Below are 18,448 nucleotides of genomic sequence, written 5' to 3'. Positions count from 1 at the left end.
TGGCCATGCCTGCTCTACATAAAGCATAAAGAGAGAAATCCAACTGTGAAGAGATGGTTTTAAAATAAAATAAATATAAAGCATCAAGAAAGGTGTAAGGTTTTATAATTAAACCGTATTATACAAATGTAAGATTGCCACTAACTTTGTTAGCATCAAACTCCAATTAATTTCTGAAGTTTCCATGAGATTTAAGGTGGTCTTGCTGCAAATGATGCACCTTTTGTATTAATGTTGTCTGTCCTGTGATGGTTCCAATTAAAAGGTACGTAATTGTTGATGTAATAGGCAATACAGTGAATAATGAAGAAGATACTCTGTATCACTTGGATCCATGTAACATCCCTCAAGGATTCTGTTGTCAGTGGCTGAAAGCCAAGAGAAGTGAACGCCTTTCTAGAGGAGGGAAATGACAAAACAGACACTTTAACATGTATGACTTTAAAAGAATAGCCACAAGGGAAAGAGCAAGATATCTTTATTGCATTTCAATATTTCATAGTCGGTGCTCAAACGTAAGTTGATGCCTCAACTGGATTTAAATGCAGTAATTTGGTAATGCTAGTAACAACTTCAATAACGTTTGCACATTTTAAAGTGTTTCCTGTTCCACTGAACGGAGTATATGTCCTACAGTAGCCTCTCTTGTAGGAGTGACCCAATATATGTCATGGCCTAAGGCAAAGGATGATATATTCCCTCTTCTCCAGTCTATATACAGAAGCCATCTGAACTGCCAGTTGAATCTTATTTTGCTACTGGCAGTGGGATAATATCCACCACTGCACCAAGACAGCAGACCAGATTTGTAGTCCTAGGACAGATCATATCGTATGTTGGAGAGAGGGATTTGAAAGAGAGATTCTTACTCTCTCATAGCAGAGTTAAGCACATTGGTGATTGCTCCAAACAAGTTAAAACTTGGTTACATCTACATCTGCCCTCATCTACCTTTAAACAGCATTCCCCATGAAAAATACTTGGGCTAGAACAGGCTTCCTCAACCTCGGCCCTCCAGATGTTTTGAAACTACAATTCCCATCATCCCTGACCACTGGTCCTGCTAGCTTGGGATCATGGGAGTTGTAGGCCAAAAACATCCGGAGGGCTGAGATTGAGGAACCCGGGGCTAGAATAAATAGCAGGCACTTAAAAAGGTAAAGGGACCCCTGACCATTAGGTCTAGTCGTGACTGACTCTGGGGTTGTGGCGCTCATCTCGCTTTATTGGCCGAGGGAGCCAGCGTACATCTTCTGGGTCATGTGGCCAGCATGACTAAGCTGCTTTGGACGAACCAGAGCAGCACACAGAAATGCCGTTTACCTTCCCGCCGGAGCGGTACCTATTTATCTACTTGCACTTTGACGTGCTTTCAAACTGCTAGGTTGGCAGGAGCAGGGACCAAGCAATGGGAGCTCACCCCGTCTTAGGGATTCGAACCGCGACCTTCTGATCAGCAAGTCCTAGGCTCTGTGGTTTAACCCACAGCGCTACCCGCATCCCAGGCACTTATAGCTTTATAACAGGCACTTAGCTTTGCAAATAAGTAAATGTTTTACTCACAGAATTTCCAGAAGTTACAGCAAACATATCTTTATCTGCTGTCAGTAAAACAAAGATGAATTTTTTTCCAGATTACTTAAAGAATAATAAAAAAGAACCATGAAATCTTTGGGTTAGCAACGATGTAGGCTTTAAAATCCCCCTTTGGGGGAGATTCTACTTATTTGGTTTTTCTTTCAGGTGGGAGCCACTGGACACATAGCTCCTTCTTGCGTCTCGAGACCCCAAGACCCACCCCCCCAAATAAATACACATGGACACTTATATTAGTTTAAGTTTGGGGGCAAATTTTGGCCACAGCTTAATTGAAATACAATCACGTGAACGGTATTGGCTTAGGCATTGACTCCCCACTATAACTGACTCCACCTCTCAGGGTGATCGTCCAATGGGGTAAACCAAACGAGGGAGCAAGGTCGATGAGGACCAACCTAAGCTCACCCCGGGGTTCCTGTGGTCCTGGCATGGCCCTAGCCCCTCAGGTGGACTTCGGACGAGATCCAGGACCCCCAGATTCCTTTAACGGAATACCCAGTTCCTGGAGGGGTAGGTGATGGCCGCACCTCCCATCCCTACAATCCAACTGAGCCAATGCCTAACCACCACCTTACAAGTTGTGACAATTTGCTAAGGGGTAGGCAAAAACCAAATGGCTAAAGCCAATCTGCCAAATAAATAAAAAATCCTACCCAGCCCCTGTTCCAAAACAGTCAACCCAAACCAAAGCAAGGCCAAGTGACTCTACCTAAACTAGGGAGGGTGGGCGGGTGTTCAGCCGGGCAAATGCAAGTGCCCCACTTGCATCACACTGCTGTTTTTAAAGCCCCTGGGATCACGCCACCCACTGGCTAGTGGCTAAAACCGCCTGGCATGATCCCAGGGGAATGGCCAGGACTTACTGCTCCTCCACCCCCATTTTAACCCTGTCAGGTGAGCTCTTGTGTCCCAAGCACAACCAGGACCCTCTGTTATTAGGATGCCATTTATTTGCTTGTTCCAGGAAGCACACAGAAGAACGAAATTGAGAAGGGAAAGAGCAAAAGCTGCTGAGAGCTTACTAAGCCACACCCATTTTGGTAACCGGAGCTCAGGGATCAGGTTAACCCTTTCATGCATGCAAGTGTGAGTCACTACACTGCTGTGTCATCTAACAGAGAGGAATGACTAGGAGGCCACAGTCAGTATCCTACATGCTTGAGGAATCCACCTCAGTCTGCCTAATAGACAGTTCGCCCTCCCTTTTTTCTGAGTTGCCTCAAGATAGAAATTTTGAAACCCTGTTATAGAGCAATGGGATAACATTTCCATTTGAAAAACCCATTTAGTTTTCCTTTAATTTATCTCTCCTTCTGTTTTTCGTTATTGTGCTTAGGTCTGCTGACCATAAAACTCCAAGCTCTACTTGCATATGAGATGCCGTAATGTTCCTCTTCAAGCACGCAGTAAGGAGGACATTAAAGAGTCCTTTAAATACTTTAATTTCTCTGTAAGCATTGTTATTCCTTGTAGGACAATCAAGCATGTCCCTTTATCCAGAAAATTATGGACAATTTGTGTACATAGTCCAGTAAGTCTTGTTTTTTTATGCCTTTGATTGCCTGACAACCATGAAAATGCCTGCTGATTTTACAGTCATAATAGCAACTTTTGAAACTGGGCTTTTCCTTTTGTAGCAATCTTTCCCCCCCTTTTCTATGATTATTCAGCAGAGGTATTCTTTTCACTTCCTTGAGATAGTCTTTGCTACATAAGTATATGATTTCCCCATGTGCTCAGACACTTGCAATACTGTGAAGGACTTGAGTGGATAGCTCCCTATATTAGGAGACAGAAAAGTCTGTGTTCACCAAGATTAAAAGTTAGAAGACTAATTCATGTGTTATTTAGCTGAAACCTTAGCTGAAATCCTCTAATCCACCGCTGCACATTGTATTGCATGGCAGTGGCTGAAGATGTTTCCTAAGCCTGGAAATGCTTGAAACAATGGAAGATGAATCATACAGGAGCATCTTTTAAGAAAATGATCACACAGTGAGACATTCCTTGAATGCGGACTAAGAAGCTTGAATCAGAAGTGGAATTTCAGGGCTTGAGACTGAGACCTACTGTCTCAGGTCTCTTCAGACTGAGAAAATGATAAGGATGTGCACTGTTGGCTCCTGAGCATGCCAGGCATCATAGGTAGACACCTGCCTAGCTGGATGCTCTCTGGGTACCAAGAGTGAAGAGACAGGCATCACCTTTCACATGTCTTGTACTCTTCTTATGGGCAGTTGTGCAGTTTGGGCAGTGGGGGCATCCATGAGTTTGGTTTACTCAGGTAGGAGGGTCCACTGAACACACCTTGCTCAAGGAACTTTTAAAACCCAGAGACACCATTGTTCCTGTGAAAGCCTTTGGATTGGCCCAACCTGGTATATGTACTAGGAGCCAGGCCTTGTGCTCTTCCATGACCTCTGGATTTATTGGTTTGAAAAACATATCCCTCAAACCAAGATTCAGGTACAGCTACCCTCAGTACTGTGTTCCTTGTGTGCACTGGATAACATACAAAAGAAGATGAGAAAGAGGATAAAAGGAGCTGTAAGATTAAACTTAAAAAGGTAAAGGGACCCCTGACAATTAAGTCCAGTCGTGAACGACTTTGGGGTTGTGGCACTCATCTTGCTATACAGGCCGAGAGAGCCAGCATTTGTCTGCTTCTGCAGACAGTTTTTCCGGGTCATGTGGCCAGCGTGACTAAGCCGCTTCTGGCGAAACCAGAGCAGTGCACAGAAATGCCATTTACCTTCCCGCCGGAGAAGTTTTGCCCTAAGTTTAATCTTAGGGACGTGGGTGGCGCTGTGGTCTAAACCACAGAGCCTAGGGCTTGCCGATCAGAAGGTCAGCGGTTCAAATCCCCTTGATGGAGTGAACTCCCATTGTTTGGTCCCAGCTCCTGCCCACCTAGCAGTTCAAAAGCACGTCAAGTGCAAGTAGATAAATAGGTACCACTCCAGTGGGAAGGTAAACAGCGTTTCTGAGTGCTGCTCTGGTTCACCAGAAGCAGCTTATTCATGCTGGCCACATGACCCAGAAGCTGTCTGCGGACAAACAGCTTATAGAGCGAGATGAGCACGCAATCCCGAGTCGTCTGCAACTGGACTTAATGGTCAGGCGTACCTTTACCTTTACCTTTACCTTTAAATTACATCAGCTTAAGTACTTCTGGGTAAGCCCTGGCTGAGCCAGGATTATGGATTTGTTGTAATGGCTCACATGTGTTGCCCCGGCTGAGCTCATCTGGGAAAGCCCAAGACCCACCACATCCAAATTCTGTTAACTCTGTGAACTTGTGCATTGCTACAATGCTTATGAAATCATACCACAAGCTGAGATACTGCCATAGTGCAAAAGCTTCTTGGACTCCATCCTACAGCTTTTGGCACCACACAGTGTGGCATAAGGTGTAGCTATCTAATAGGATTATTTTTCAAAAAAAAACTTTCAGTTCTTCTGGTTTCTAGCCCTCTAATATACCTAGAACTAGCCTGGGACATTTTGCTTAATACTTACATTTGAACTGGCACTATTTTGAGAACTCTGACTAATTTATTTTGTCAACATTGGCTTTGCTTAATTCAATTCAGCCCTCCTGGCTAATCAAATCAGACACTTGTTTCCACTTCTGCAAATATGACATAAATTCGAATAAATTTCAGAATAACCAAATCAAGAGCTATAATAGCAAAGGACGCGTCAGAAATTTAAGCCAAACAATGAACTGCAAATTCTCAAATGACTTACCAAAAATAAATAAAAAATATACATGCCTACATCCCTCGAATAAGGCTCTGAATTAATTCTACATATTTAAAAGAACACCAAATCTAAATATTTGAATTGAAAGCTTACCTGGAGCAGTGGATTTAACTCAAGGGCCAACTACAGTATCAGTAATTAGGAGTAGTATGCAGGTTCTGTATAAAGTATATTTTACAATTTCTTTTGGAAGTTAATGAAGGCAAAAAATATTGAGCAGGGTATAGCTATGTGGACTCCAGAAGGGATAGAGAAGGGTTGCATAAACATTTCATTGGTTGCCCTAAAGAAAGTTGAGATCCTGGAAGAGATCACTTCAAGCACTCGTAGAAGGTGTGTGGGAACTTGAGAAATGTCTGTCTCCACTAATTCTGCTGCCTACCTTATTATCCCCCAAACACTTAACTTTGGGAAGAAGAAGAAGAAGAAGAAGAAGAAGAAGAAGAAGAAGAAGAAGAAGAAGAAGAAGAAGAAGAAGACTTGATATCCCACCTTTCATTCCCCTTAAGGAGTCTCAAACCGGCTAACAATCTCCTTTACCTTCCTCCCCCACAACAAACGCTCTGTGAGGTGAGTGAGGCTGAGAAACTTCAGAGAAGTGTGACTAGCCCAAGGTCACCAAGCAGCTCAGTAATCCTCAGTAGGGAACTAATACTATTTGCATATTTTTTTTCTATGGAGAAGGTCCATCAGTATCTAGAAAAGAGCAAACAACAACATCCAAATGGTCATCGCCTTTGGCTGGTGCTGGGACATACAGTGGGCTGAGTCTGTTTTTGAGATCCAATTCAGGAGAAAGTTGTCACTCAGGGAACTGGATGTGAGACCAATCCCCCTACCTGTCATAGCCAATATGCCACCTTGACGTGCCACCACCAGCCCTATCTGTTTTAACCTGTAAGGCAGCAGTGGCTTATACTTTGACTGCAAAATCCCCACATTCCTGTCTGTAAGCAAATAAAGACAAAACAAGTTTAAAAATTGTTGTGTCAATTTTCTTCTGGCTGGCAGTTAATCCAGCCAACATGCAAATAGAGGCGTCAATCATTCCTTGTGTTTTATACTGAAGTGCCAATCTAGCAAAAGGTAAAGTTGTATTGTAGCCAGAAGAGGCTTACTGGTGGGGCAGGGATGGGGCAGAGCTGCTAACCCTTGTTTCCTGGAAGTGGGCTGCTTTTGCTTACTGGGAGGGGAAGGGAGAAGGTGGTGGATGGGCATGATTTGAATGGACTGGCCAGACTGCCAGATTGGCTCTGACAGTGCATTTGCACCACATCAACCTCCCTGCAGCCTTGCTTTTCTCTCTGCTGGAAAGCAACGGTGACACGACTTCTGGGAAACTACCATACTAGCTCTGCCCAACCCAGTGAGCCCTACTGATTATTAACTGATAGGATTGAGCAGGAAGAGGAGGAGAGAGAGCAGAAAACAGCTCACCTACTGTCATAGACTTCATCCCAATGAGGCAGAGCTTGGGAATGCCCTCTTGCCTCTCCTGTCCTCTCACGGGTTCTGCTGATGGGTAAGTTATGGCTCCTTTCTACCCCTGTTAGCTAAAGTGAAAATGTGCAGAGACAAGACATTTCTAGGACTCAGCAAGAAAGATGAATTTGTTTCAAAACTCAAGACATCATCCCAACCTTGTTGGCTTTCACTCAGCTGTCAGATTCTTTCATGCTCTGAGTTGCCTCCAGTGATTCATTCAGTCACTTTTCTAACAGCATGGTGGTGGTCCCTAGAAGAGCTGAGGCTTTGCTGCATTTGCTGAAGTGCAGGGCCAAACTGTCTGCTAGAGTCCCAATATGAAAGGGGGAAAAAGGGGGGGTGACACCATTTCTATCTGCTAAGTGTTACTTACCATATGTGGAAGAGAGGTGGGGAGAAATTTGGCTTTTAATGCAAACCCGCCTTTCACAAAACAATACACAAACTTAAATGCAGCAAACCTTGGGAATTTAAGCTTCTCCAAATGTTGTAATGCAGTTCTCCAACCAAAAAAGCAAAGGCACATTTGGGAGAAGTATGCCTAAAATTCATACATTGGTAGAAATAAGATGCAAAGATAGATTAATAGCAGCATGGGGGCAATCATATTGGAATCATAGGAGATGGAAGAGTTAATCAGCAGAGACAGGGTTACCCAGCAGGAAAAAGTGGGCTGGGAGAGGCAGGGTGACAAACAACTCTGGTTTAAATCTCTCCTCTCTCTTGATCATCCCTCTGTTGCTCAGCTTGACTGAGGAGCAGCTGGGAGTGGAGAATAGGAGGCTGGACTTCAGAAAGCATCTTCTGGTCCCACACACTGCTGGCAGAGTATCTCCAAGAGAGAATTCTGCTCTTGATGGGAAAGAGTTTTCCACTAGTGCTCTCATTGCTGCCATCTTTTCAAGGCTTTAGGACTAGATTTTGACAGGTCAGAAACAAAGGCTATGTGCATATCCTCTGAAGTTATGTCAGAATTCATCTTCTGGTCAATATGAAAACAATATAGAAATGTAAGGGGGGGAAAGGGACTTTTTATCATATGTGGTGGGACTGTAGTAAAATTTTAAAAAATTGGGAAATGATATACAATGAGTTGAAGAAAATGTTCCAATTAACATTTGTAAAAAAAAGCCTGAAGCATTCTTGTTAGGGATTGTAGGAAAAGACCTGCCAAGGAAACTAAAAAAAACATTTTCATGTATGCGACAACGGCAGCAAGAGTCTTAATAGTACAAGGATGGAAGAATGAGGAAATCCCGACTAAAGAACTGTGGCAAGAGAAACTGATGGACTATGCAGAATTGGTGAAATTGACACACAAACTATGTGATAAGGACAACTGTGACTTTAAAGAAGAATGGGAACCTTTTACAAAGTACTTAAAGAAACAATAAAATGAACTGGACTCCTTGGCAGGTTTTGAATAAACATTCACAAACTGGTAATATACAGACAGATAAATCAAGGATCTTTACAATTTTATAATATGCAGAGAATAACATGTGATGAGAAACCAGAGAGAGGAGCTGAGGGAAGTCTGGGGGGGAGGGCAAAGAAGAAGAAGAAGAAGAAGAAGAAGAAGAAGAAGAAGAAGAAGAAGAAGAAGAAGAAGAAGAAGAAGAAGAGGAGGAATAGTAGTAGTAGTAGTAGTAGTAGTTTGGATTTGATATCCTGCTTTATCACTACCCGAAGGAGTCTCAAAGCGGCTAACATTCTCCTTTCCCTTCCTCCCCCACAACAAACACTCTGTGAGGTGGGTGGGGCTGAGATCCTTCAGAGAAGTGTGACTAGCCCAAGGTCACCCAGCAGCTGCATGTGGAGGAGCGGAGATGCGAACCCGGTTCCCCAGATTACGAGTCTACCGCTGTGGCCCACTGTGGGAATGTTCAGGTTGGCAGGAGTGGATATATTGTTTATTAATATCCTACCCAACTTGCATTAGCAAGTTCTACAACTTATCAGAGTTTTACATTCCCCTTTTAAACACACAGCAGATAGCTGGTTCTGGTTGCAGGCTTGTTTAAGCCTCTCAATATTAGATTCCTGGTAACTTCCCTTATATCCATCTTAAAAGAATAAACACACCACAATCTTGTGTAAAGTATATAAAAGAAGTTTACTCACACAATCAGTTCACAGTTGTATCCCTGAAGGCAGACTTAGTTACAAAGTATATACATATGGATCTATCCCATGTGGAGATATTCCCAGTGTCTCTTTTGGCTGAGAGCCAACAAAGCAATTCTACCTATAAGCTGCTTCTCCAACGACGGAGAAAGGCAAAGAGAGAGTGCGTGCCTTGTCCTTTTTTGTTACCTGGACAGCTAAGGTCACGCCCACCTCTAGTCACAGGAAGTATGTCCCAGGCATGAGGAAACAGGAAGTTTTCCACTGGCTGGAACAAACATTCTCCCGCCTGTCCACTCTAGGAAAACATGGAATGTTGTACTTGATTGCTACTTACGTATCACATCCCACACCCATGAGAAGCCTGCCAGCAGAAGCTGAGCTCAACAGCAGTCTCCCCACTTGTGATTCTCAACAATTGGCATTAAGAAGCAGTGGAAGTAGAAGCTAGTAATCATGGCTAATACCTTCCTTGTAAGGTGTGTTCTTGTGGACCTTTCCCTACCATCTGATCAGCAGGAGCTTAATATTTTCCCCTTTTTATTTTATTTTAAGAACTATATATATGGAGCTCTGACTTCTCTTTTTGGATTACACAGTCCATTCAAAGCTAACAAGCAGGGGCTGCTGACTCAATGCTGACTTTAATGTTTCCCTTTTCCTTTTTATTCCCCACCCCAGACAAAACGTTATGACTGTAGCTTGGCAACTGTTGTACTTGATTGCTTTGCTTGAATTTATGCTGCTGTTTTTAATTTCTTCAAACCATGCGTCCCTTCTGGGTGATTCGGAAATGCAATAAACAATTAAATAAGAAAATAAGGTCGCTTCTACCTTTGGAATTTGCGGGCCAAGTTGAGCTGAAATTTCCGGCCCATCGTTTATCTGGTATTACTGCTGAGGGCAGGTAAATGATGAAAAGAATAGATGACAGAGCTGCATGCGACACATTTTTCCCCTCTCTAAGAACTTATTTAAAATGTCATTTCCACAGAGAACAACAATAACCATTATGTATAAATTCACACATAAATGCACATGCTGTATTAATACCCTTCAGAATATCTCTAGGCTTCATTGAACAGGAATTTAATGGTTCAAAGGGTCACTTTTAAAACAACTTGTTTGCTGAGCAATTTTTCAGAGTAGCTAAATGAGTTGTCTCGAGATATAAATTCTCACAGATGGAAAATGAGGAAGTCGAGCAATTTTTTAAAGAAAGCTTGTTCTTTTCTTATTTACAGCCTTCTTCAGATGCACTCAGAAATCTGAGTAAATTTCTTACACAGCTGTTTCTAATGACAGATCAAGAAGGAACCGTGGACAGTGATGCAAGAGTAGCGGGGTATAAAGTTAGCAGTTGCAAACACGTTTAACCTTATAATTTTTTTGAAGTGTTTGCATGGGTGGAAGTGTTCATACTGCAGCAGGGGGAAAGGCTGGTTTCTTTATATTTCATGGTGGCTATACAAGCCCTATGCAAATATTAAATATCACCATTTTTATTGGGTGATTTGGAAATGGTCATTCTTGGACTGGTTCTTCTCCCCCAACTTACAAACAGTACTTCTGTGTGGTCTTTTTGTTAGTCTACCTCAAGCCCTCCAGACAGTTCCCATTGCCTTCTGATAATGTCTATCAGAACAATTCGAGAAGCATGGGCCTTGCTTGCCCTCATTTGCCCTCAGTGGCTTTACTGATAAGATGTTTAATGTCATTCCACTCACTACACAATTCCTGTTTGATTGCGACCTCCTGTGTGACTTAAGTTAAGTAATAAAAAGAAGCAGCAACTAGCAGGTTGGGGACTGAGAGAAAGTAGCAGAAACTAAGGCAAGAGCAATATCAAAAAGTGTAGAAAAGCGAAATATTTACATCATAGGTAATTTGGAACATATTTCCACCCCACTATTAGTGCTTGTTTGTGAAAAAGTGAAACTACATATATACAGTTTAGGTAAAAGGTCAAGGTCAAGGACCCCTGGACAGTTAAGTCCAGTCAAAGGTGACTATGGGGTGTGGCACTCATCTCACTTCAGGCTGAGGGAGCCGGCTTTTGTACACAGACAGTTTTCTGGGCCATGTGGCCAGCATGATTAAACCGCTTCTGGTATAATGGAACACCATGACGAAAGCCAGAGTGCATGGAAACACCATTTACCTTCCCGCCGCAGCGGTGACTATATATCTACTTGCACTGGTGTGCTTTCAAACTGCTAGGTTGGCAGTATAATCACACACAATGAAATGAGTTGGCTTCAGAACTTACTTCTCAATCCAAGCTCTGGATCTACCAGGCTGAATTGGGTTAGGACACAGAGCTATTTCCCACTTCCAGGGAATGGGGACCTAGACTGGAAAACCCACCCATGGAAGTAATAGTGCCACTGTATTCTGCTCTGGTCAGACCTCACCTGGAGTACTGTGTCCAGTTCTGGGCACCACAGTTCAAGAGGGACACTGACAAACTGGAACGTGTCCAGAGGAGGGCAACCAAAATGGTCAAAGGCCAGGAAACGATGCCTTATGAGGAACGGCTAAGGGAGCTGGGCATGTTTAGCCTGGAGAAGAGGAGGTTCAGGGGTGATATGATAGCCATGTTCAAATATATAAAAGGATGTCATATAGAGGAGGGAGAAAGGTTGTTTTCTGCTGCTCCAGAGAAGCGGACACGGAGCAATGTATCCAAACTACAAGAAAGAAGATTCCACCTAAACATTAGGAAGAACTTCCTGACAGTAAGAGCTGTTCGACAGTGGAATTTGCTGCCAAGGAGTGTGGTGGAGTCTCCTTCTTTGGAGGTCTTTAAGCAGAGGCTTGACAACCATATGTCAGGAGTGCTCTGATGGTGTTTCCTGCCTGGCAGGGGGTTGGACTCGATGGCCCTTGCGGTCTATTCCAACTCTAGGATTCTATGATTCTATGACAGCCCACCAGGTGGAATGTCCATCCACTGCTGACCCTCCCTGTGAAACAATCCAAAGCCGACTATGTTGACTGATAACTGGTGTGGTCAAATTGACTGAAGGTTGCAGAGCTGCTCTCCCCCCAGCTAATGGAGTTATCTTCAGCCCTGGCCCCTCCCAGCAGCTACTCAGTGGACTTTGTATGAGATTAATGTGTGTGTGTGTGTGTGTGTGTGTGTGTGTGTGTGTTGGCAGCTTGCTGATGACTGCACCAAACTGGTGGACTCCACCAATTTGGATTCCTGCGCCTGCCATTCTTAGAGATAGATCCATATTCACTAACTCAGTTCTCAATGATTGAAAGGATTTCATAAAAGTGTGGCTCCAATCCTATATGTTAAATTGCAGAAGATGTTCCCTCCTTCCACCTGCTTCACATTTGTGCTCACTGTCAATAAACGTTTGAGATTGCCTTTGCATGTGTTGCTAGCCACCTCAAATTTAGGAAGGGTGAGATTAAAATAAGTATTATAATGAATAGATGGAGTCAGGATCAGAGTGTTTGTTCCTTTTCTTTTGCTTCATTAAGAGTATATTCAGTATGTTGCCTCTTTTCGATTAGCATTAATTTAAGTGCCAAGGTTTAATTTTGAATGATTGCGTGTGCACCTACACACACACACACACACACACACACACACACACAGCAATTACAAAATAGATAGCAGTGCCATAGGAAGCCAGGAATACTAGCATTCAAAACAGATGAATGCTACACCTATGTAGAGTTGAACATTTTATCTTCACACAAACCACACTATCACTGAGGAATGAATATAATATAGACCTCTGTTCTTGCTGTATTTATGTACAGGCAGCAATAACTCTGGGCTGCAAACCAAATTTATAGTTCTTTCTGCTTGGATGGAGAATTAGTATTATCTAGGAACATATTGGGGGAGGGGGAGGAGATGATGGTTTATCAGAACTTGCCAGCTATATGTATTAAGGCCATATACCTTACATGGGAATCACAGCCTGAAAATATATAACAAAATATATAACCAAAGTTATGTTCTCATATTTTCATTATTAATAATAATGAAAATATGTGCTCCATAAATATACTTTTAGTCTCGCTTCTTTTACACCACTGCACAGCTGCATGCTACCAACTCCAGGTGAAACATTTCCTACCAATTCATCACCTTTTACACTGATTTAAGAGGAGTACTGAAGCCATAATATTTTCCATTTAGAATGGTGGGTCCCTTTGCTCAAGCGGTATAAATCAAGATGAAGTTAAGGCTGGGAATTTTGTCCCGGGTTTGAAACAATCAGTTATTTCCCAAAGACATAATGAAATCTACAAGTTAGCTTCAACTTTCCCTGCTCCTCCAAGTAACCCTTCTTCAGCTAATTGTATAATAGACATAAATGAAAGTGCATATAAATATGCATGGATGGACATGCTTTTCGGACTCAGTAATGTTGTTCATGGTCCATTTCAGTCTGTTCTCAAAAACTAAGTTGGGTGGGAATTGAAGACAACAAAGTAAAATGCTTCCAAATATTGTAAGAGACAAATTATAACTTTAATACAATATAAATATATAAAAATGTGATCAACATAGATAAAATTACAAGAGTATATAATATGAACTTCATTTTTGTATTCAGGTGAACTCTTTGTAGGATATTTTTTAGAGGGAAAGGGAGGACAGCTATCCATTACTTTAACTTTCCTTTCCTCCCTGTTCCACTGACAGAAGCCTTATCATCAAATGAATGGTAAGGGACCTCCAAAGCCTTCTAGTCCAATCCCCTGAGGATGTAAGGAATCAGCTTCTACAGCATCATTTCATTATTAGAAGGCCATCCAGCCTCTGATTCAAAACCTGTAATGAGTCCATCATCTGCCAAGGCACTCTGTTCCATTGTTAAACAGCTTGTACCACCAGGGAGTTCATCTGAATGTTTAGTCTAAATCCCTCTTCTTTCATTTGAACTTGTTGGTTTGGATCTACTCTGTCTTTGGATATAAGCTTTTCTCTTCATAATAAATGCTGCTGTGTACAGAATCATAGAGTTTGAAGGTACCCTGAGGTTCACCTAGTTCAACCCTCCTGCAATACGGGAATATGCAAGGATCAAACCTGCAATCTTGGTGTTATCAGCACCGCACTCTAACCCACTGAGCTATCCAGCTATATTTTGTTGTTTAGTCATTTAGTCATGTCCACCTCTTCGTGACCCCATGGACCGGAGCATGCCAGGCACTTCTGTCTTCCACTGCCTCCCACAGTTTGGTCAAATTCATGCTGGTAGCTTCGAGAACACTATCCGACCATCTCGTCCTCTGTCGTCCCCTTCTCCTTGTGCCCTCCATCTTTCCCAATATCAGGGTCTTTACCAGGGAGTCTTCTCGTCTCATGAGGTGGCCAAAGTATTGGAGTCTCAGCTTCAGGATCTGTCCTTCCAGTGAGCACTCAGGGCTGATTTCCTTAAGAATGGAGAGGTTTGATCTTCTTGCAGTCCATGGGATTCTCAAGAGTCTCCTCCAGCACCAGAATTCAAAAGCATCAATTCTTCGGCGATCAGCCTTCTTTATGGTCCAGCTCTCACTTCCATACATCACTACTGGGAAAACCATGTAATATTCAGCTATATCCAGCTATATAATATTCTTTATATACAATGAGCATCTCCATGTAGGAATAAAGCAACATGTACTCCATGTTAAAAACAGATGTGCAATGTGTCTTCCTCACATGTATACAGTGGAACCTTGGTTTTTGAGAATCTCGGAAGCTGAATGTTTCTGTTTTCGAATGCGCCTCAGAAGTTGATGAACGGCTCCCAAGGTGCATTTCTCCATTTTCCCCACTGAACTTGCCGACTGCCCCTTGTGCCTCAGTTGTCAAATGTTTCGGAAATCGAACGGTCTTCTGGAACAGATTACGTTCGACAACCAAGGTTCCACTGTATCTGTAACAAAATGATGGAAGAATCAAGGCCATAAAAGCAATGGATGCTCTGTAAAAGACATGGTCCGGCAACACTTTTGCTGCACATGTGTACTGGCATCTGTGCAGCAGAGAATGATCTAGCGCAACCCCTTATCACAAGAAAGCATTTTTGGTGATGAGGTTACACACAGAAGGCAATAAAGACTCATGGACACCATAAGACTTCAGTCAAGTGTAGAATTTACTTGACAGGTTAAAAAAGCATATTGGTAGCAAATATATACAATCATTCACCACAGCTGTGGTAAAGGTGTTCTCTCTCTCTCTCTCTCTCTCTCTCTCTCTCTCTCTCCAGCAAGTCACAAGCAAGAAGAACAAACAAGTTAAACAGAACATTGTTATCAACTTCCTGTATAACTGCGTATGTACAGAGAACAGTTCCCATGGACAATGTTCTTGCATAGTCAAAACAATCTCAGCTTTCTGCTGATTCTTGAATCTTCTTCTCTTTTTCTGGAACGAATGAATATTACACATAGAGAGAGAAAATCCAACAATGGCATGCATGGACTCTTCATTTATTATTTTGAACTCTAATTTTCCTGCAAAGAAACAAATTCTTCATAGGAAATGTAATGGATAAACGTCTCTTAAGATACAGTCCTCATACTAGAACACCTCCAAGATATTAGCGTGTTTTGATGCTGGGATAACTGTAGAATTCAGAGGCATTTAAAATGTTGGAAATCTGGATATGATGCTCTGGTACAATGGAAATCAGGAAAGAGAGGAAGAGGAAGAGAGAGAGAGAGAGAGAGAAGCAAAGACCACAATACAGTGGTGCCCCGCAAGACGAATGCCTCGCAAGACGGAAAACCCGCTAGACGAAAGGGTTTTCCGTTTTTGAGCTGCTTCGCAAGACGATTTTCCCTATGGGCTTGCTTTGCAAGACGAAAACGTCTTGCGAGTGTTCCGATTTTTTTCCCGCTCCCCCCCTTTTTCTAAGCCGCTATGCCGCTAATAGCCGTTTAGCCGCTAATCCGCTAAGCCTTTAATAGCCGCTAAGCCTTTAATAGCTGCTAAACCGCTAATAGCGCTAATCCACTAAGCCGCTAATAGGGTTGCTTCGCAAGACGAAAAAACCACTAGACGAAGAGACTCAAGGAACGGATTAATTTCGTCTTGCGAGGCACCACTGTACTTCTCAGAACAATTTATCTGTTCCAAAAGCTCTGTCCAAGGTCCTGAAAGAATTGCCTCCAACTATTTTTTTTACAGGAATCATGATCAGGAAAAGAACCCTTCTGGTTTCTCTCTCCATGCCCTGACTTTTCTTCCTTGCTAGAGCTGTATCTGCTCAGACACTTAACACTCACAATTAACAATATCACCCATTCAAAATTTTTAAAGGAGATGCCCACTGCTGGATGACAAATTGATTCACAAAGGAAGTGGTAGTGTGTGCACATGTGTCAACTTAATTGACTTTAAGTTTCTCCATGCCATGCATTTATTTATTTCTCTTAACCTTTGAATACAAGCTTTCAGCTACTATTGTTTATGCAGGAAAAGCCTACTGATGATTTATTATCCACTACTAACATATTAACAATGTTTCTTTCAAATTTCCATTTCTAATGTAAGATATCAGGATAATAGCATGAGAAACATACTTCCCAATTGCTAAGACATTAGTGTATTATATTATACCTTTGAGCATCTACATCAGTTGTGGCCAAACTTGGCCCTCCAGCTGTTTTTTGACTACAACTCCCATCATCCCTAGCTAACAGGACCAGTAGCCAGGGATGCTGGGAACTGTAGTCCGAAAACAGCTGGAGGGCCAGGTTTGGCCACCACTGATCTACATGAACAACATAATATGCCTGAATTCAAATACAACAGACCTCTATGTTTCTTTTCTTTTTGTATTGTCTTATTATTTACCACATAGCTCTTGACTAAATCCTCTAGGCCCTCTTAGTGCTGATCCAGTTTTCCATCTCAAACATTTTTCCAGCTGGCCTCCCTAATCTTCTTTTGCAGGAGGTTCCATTAAATCAAAACAAACTAGAACATTACACTTGGATGAAGGAGCACAAATTTTACTTTTAGTGAGAAGATGCATCCTTAATACTTCTCATATACCAACAGCACATTGCCTAAACTTGTCACTACGAAATCTCTGGCTAGCAAATATTGAAACATTAAGGAATAAAACTCCATTCATGCACAAAATAAGCACATGTAAATGGATCAGGATTTTATCTTACTCTAAAAGAGTTGCTGACACCTGAGGAACAAACAGAATAAAGCTGCACATTTTCATTATTTGCAATCCAGTATACATGTTGTATTTCTTCCTTGGTGGCTACATACGAGTTACATCTGGGAATGTTCTGTGTTGGGGAAGTGGTAATTGCCTTGCTGAGAGAGAGGGCGGCTCCAACCACTTTGAAGAAGGTAGATATGGGCATGTGGTCATTCCTAAACAAGTCCTCTCAAGACCCAGATGACTACTGTCCAACTTGCAAACATCCTCTTTGTGGGCAAGGTGGAATTTTGAAATTTACAACGGCAAAAAGAACTGGCTAGGGATTTTGGGATCCTGGGGCTTTGAGCCCCATGCTGCCAATCTTTGTGTTTGCTTCTGAGACTCCTTGATGCCCGCTCAGTCTGTACATTTCCAAGGCATGAATTCAGAGACAAAACATAGTGAGTCCTTTATTTACATGCCCAAATCATACCCCAAATTGAAGTCCTTCATCATCTCAGGTCCCCAAAACAATTTAAATTTCAACATTTAAAACACTTTTAAACCATTTACAATCCCAACTAGAGTGGATCCTAAAAATAGATCTTTCAGGTGTCAAAGGTCAACGTACAGAGGTGTGTATTTGGGATATGACCAAGGTTGTATAATGACTCCACTAGCACAGCACAGATGGGGAACAGCGGCACACTTGCCTCTTCTTTGGGGTTTTCCTTCAGCTTCTTTCTCTACATGGTTTTTGAAATGGTTAAAAAAGTACATTTTTTTAAAAAAAAAAAATTCTTCTGGTTTACATAGTCCTAACAACTGTCAGCCTTTATAATCTGCCTGATCTGTAATAAAAAGGTAAAGGTAAAGGGACCCCTGACTGTTAAGTTCAGTCGCGGATGACTCTGGGGTTGTGTGCTCAATTCGCTCTATAGGCCGAGGGACCTGGCGTTTGTCTGCAGACAGCTTCCAGGTCATGTGGCCAGCATGACTAAGCTGCTTCTGGCCAACCAGAGCAGTGCACGGAAACACCGTTTACCTTCCCGCCAGAGTGGTACCTGTTTATCTACTTGCACTTCGACGTCCTTTCGAACTGCTAGGTTGGCAGGAGCTGGGACTGAACAACGGGAGCTCACCCTGTCGCGGGGATTCGAACCGCCAAGCTTCTAATAGGCAAGCCCAAGAGGCTCAGTGGTTTGGACAACAGTGCCACCCACGTCTGTAATAAAGGACTCTCCAATTACTCTGAAAAGAAGAAGAAGGTGCCAGACAAATCTACGTGGGGAGGGAATTCCACTAGGGGCTGGGCCAGCAGGAACGTAAAGGAGTCAGCACCT

This window comes from Podarcis bocagei (assembly GCF_964188305.1).
Source record: "Podarcis bocagei genome assembly, chromosome: 17".
Taxonomy (NCBI): Eukaryota; Metazoa; Chordata; class Lepidosauria; order Squamata; family Lacertidae; genus Podarcis; species Podarcis bocagei.
The sequence above is the reverse complement of the archived record's forward strand: the minus strand, read 5'-3'. Positions refer to the sequence as shown.